Source organism: Lolium rigidum, chromosome 7, assembly GCF_022539505.1.
Source record: "Lolium rigidum isolate FL_2022 chromosome 7, APGP_CSIRO_Lrig_0.1, whole genome shotgun sequence".
Lineage (NCBI taxonomy): Eukaryota > Viridiplantae > Streptophyta > Magnoliopsida > Poales > Poaceae > Lolium > Lolium rigidum.
Genome location: NC_061514.1, coordinates 281,030,694 through 281,033,210, shown reverse-complemented (window position 1 = coordinate 281,033,210; position 2,517 = coordinate 281,030,694). Strand labels below are relative to the sequence as shown.

The window sequence follows — 2,517 nt, the reverse complement described above, 5'->3', positions numbered from 1 at the left end:
TGGGGCACGATGACCATATCGTTCAAGAGATCAAAACAAGTGCTCCAAGCTTCCAAAGAGTTGAGTTCGTTCATGAGAGTACTGCAACGGAGGTAGTAAAAGAGATTGATGTAGATGCGTAGTGCCTAGATAGGAGCTTTGCTATCTCCCATTAGTGCGGCATGGTTGGTTCCAAGCTCCACCAGAAATTGTTCGTATGTTTCAGAATATATATTTTTTCGAGATTTTTATTGACCTAAAAAAACCGATGCTGCCTCTCGGACTCGGACTCGGACTCGAACTCGGAGAGGTCTCGGCGTTCCCCAACCGCGTACAGCGTACTTGTTGTATTCCAAATCCGCTCCGTCGATCAACAGCTCTGTTCTCGAGTGTCGAGAAAAAGAAAAAAAGCCTCTGTTCCCGCGTCCGGATCGAATTCCATTTGACGAACATCAAACAAATGCCGCTAAATTTCCGATCCGCCTATTTAGTCTCAGGGTAGCCCGCCGCCCCCACGCTAAAACAGCAATCTAAACTTCTTCGAGGAATGGCTCGGAAGGATCTGCCCCCTCGCCGGCGGCAGCGCGATGAGGAGGACCGCCTTACTGCCCTCCCCGACGATATGCTCCTCCACATCCTGGGCCGTCTGGACACCCGCTGCGCGCTTGGGGCGGGGACGCTCTCCAGGCGCTGCGCCCACGTCCTCCGGGAGCTCCCCGTCCTGGATCTCAAGGTCACCGATGCGCTGCCACCGCGCTACCGTGGGATCCTCGCCCTTCGCCGAGAAGCAAGTGGACCGTTCTTCCTGCCCGAGTCTCGCCGGAGGCTGATCGCCATCGCGGCACGGTACGAGCGCCGCGCCATGCGCGCCATGGCCGCCTCTGTCAAGGGCCTCCTCCTGACTCGCCGGCGGCGGCGCGTGCAGAGGCTGTCGCTGGAGGTTTTCGCCTACAGCAGCAGCGCGGCCTGCATCAACCGCTTGATCCTGGACGCGGTCGATTCCTGGGGCGTCCGAGACCTCGAGGTTATCGCCACGCCGCCTACGAGTCTCATCGGCCGTTCGCCGCCGGTGTACAGACTCCCCCGCGGATGCATCAGCAGAAAGCCGGGCGCATCTCGGCTGCAAAGCCTCAAGCTTGCCAACTGCTTGCCCCCGCCGCTTCAGGGGTTCACCGCGCTCGCCAGGCTCGTCCTGCAGGACCTGCCGGACACCACGCCCGCGGCCGTCTACGAGGGCGTGGTTACCGCCTGTCCGCAGCTGCAAGTTCTGCACCTCTTGTCCTGCTCTTTGGAAAGAGGAACCAGTAGGGCGGTATTCGACGCCCCCATGTCAGAAATTAGGGAGCTCGTCATCGACGGCAACATCATGGCCGTCGAGCTCCGCTCTTCCCCAAGCTTGAGAGCCTGGCCACCTTGCGCGCGTCTGTGTTCTTGGGCGCCGACGCCGCCCCGCGCCTTGCCAGTGTGAGCTTGGTCTTCTCTGTTGGCCGATTGGAAGGGCACCGATTAGCTGGTCTATGTTGCATGGAGCGGAACCACATTGTTAACATGCTCACCGGATTTTTCAAACATGCCGTCAGCATAACGGATCTTGTCCTGCGGTTTACTGGGCCAGACATGTGGATTTCTCCTTCCAAGAATCCTTTTTCTCTCATGTCCAATTTGAGGAGGCTACTGGTTGCAGATGTGCCTTCCTCCTGGGATGTCTCGTGGCCCCAGCTCCTCATCGAGGCAGCGCCATTGCTTGAGAGCCTGTATGTACATGTCCCCCAATGCGAGGAGGACGACGAGCACACATGTCAGGAGATAGTGCCCTCTACTTCCTCTACACGGTGGCGCCACCGCCATTTGAAGGAGCTGGTGGTCATTGGCTTTCACACAACAGACAGACACCTTCTTCGCCTTGTCAGTTTCACCGTACAAGTATCCATGGTGCTGCGCCGTGTCGCTCTGTACAAGCATGGACATGTGGAGGAGAAGGGGCCCTGTAACTGTAACTGGGAGGTGGTGAGCCATCATAGCACCTGGAGCAACCAAGAGAAACTTACTCTTCTGGACGGGATTTGCTCTTCAACAGCCTCACTTGAAGTGGTGTTTGATTGAATTCAGTTTCTGTATTGTATGTAATGTATCTTCAGTTATGATGCCTCTGGGCGTGAATCATACTCTTTGAGATCCAATGATCATATATTGATGATGTGGTTCGACCTATGGCCAAAAAAAGGCTCCCCACCATAGGCAGTTTGTATGTAAGCACAGAAACAATTTATTTTTTGTTTGTGAATGCACAACCAATTCTTATAGAAATTCATATTACTTGAGAAATAAGATCCATTGATGTAATTCGACCAAAAAACCTAAGTCTGTTTGATGTAATAATTTCTGTGCTATTTAACTGAATTGCTTCCTTCAGTTATTTCTACTCTGTATTTTTCAGTGAAGATGTAAATGTGCTGCGGGAGTGTTGATGTTCGTGTTTATCCAATTAGTTCCCATGGACTTCAAAATTATTAGGCGCTAAAATGAGATGGCACCATC

The 2,517-nt window shown here is 53.6% G+C and overlaps 1 pseudogene; it reads left to right on the top strand.

Moving 5' to 3' along the window:
* Positions 1 to 526: 526 nt before the first annotated feature.
* Positions 527 to 2,097, top strand: LOC124669372 (annotated as a pseudogene).
* Positions 2,098 to 2,517: the final 420 nt, after the last annotated feature.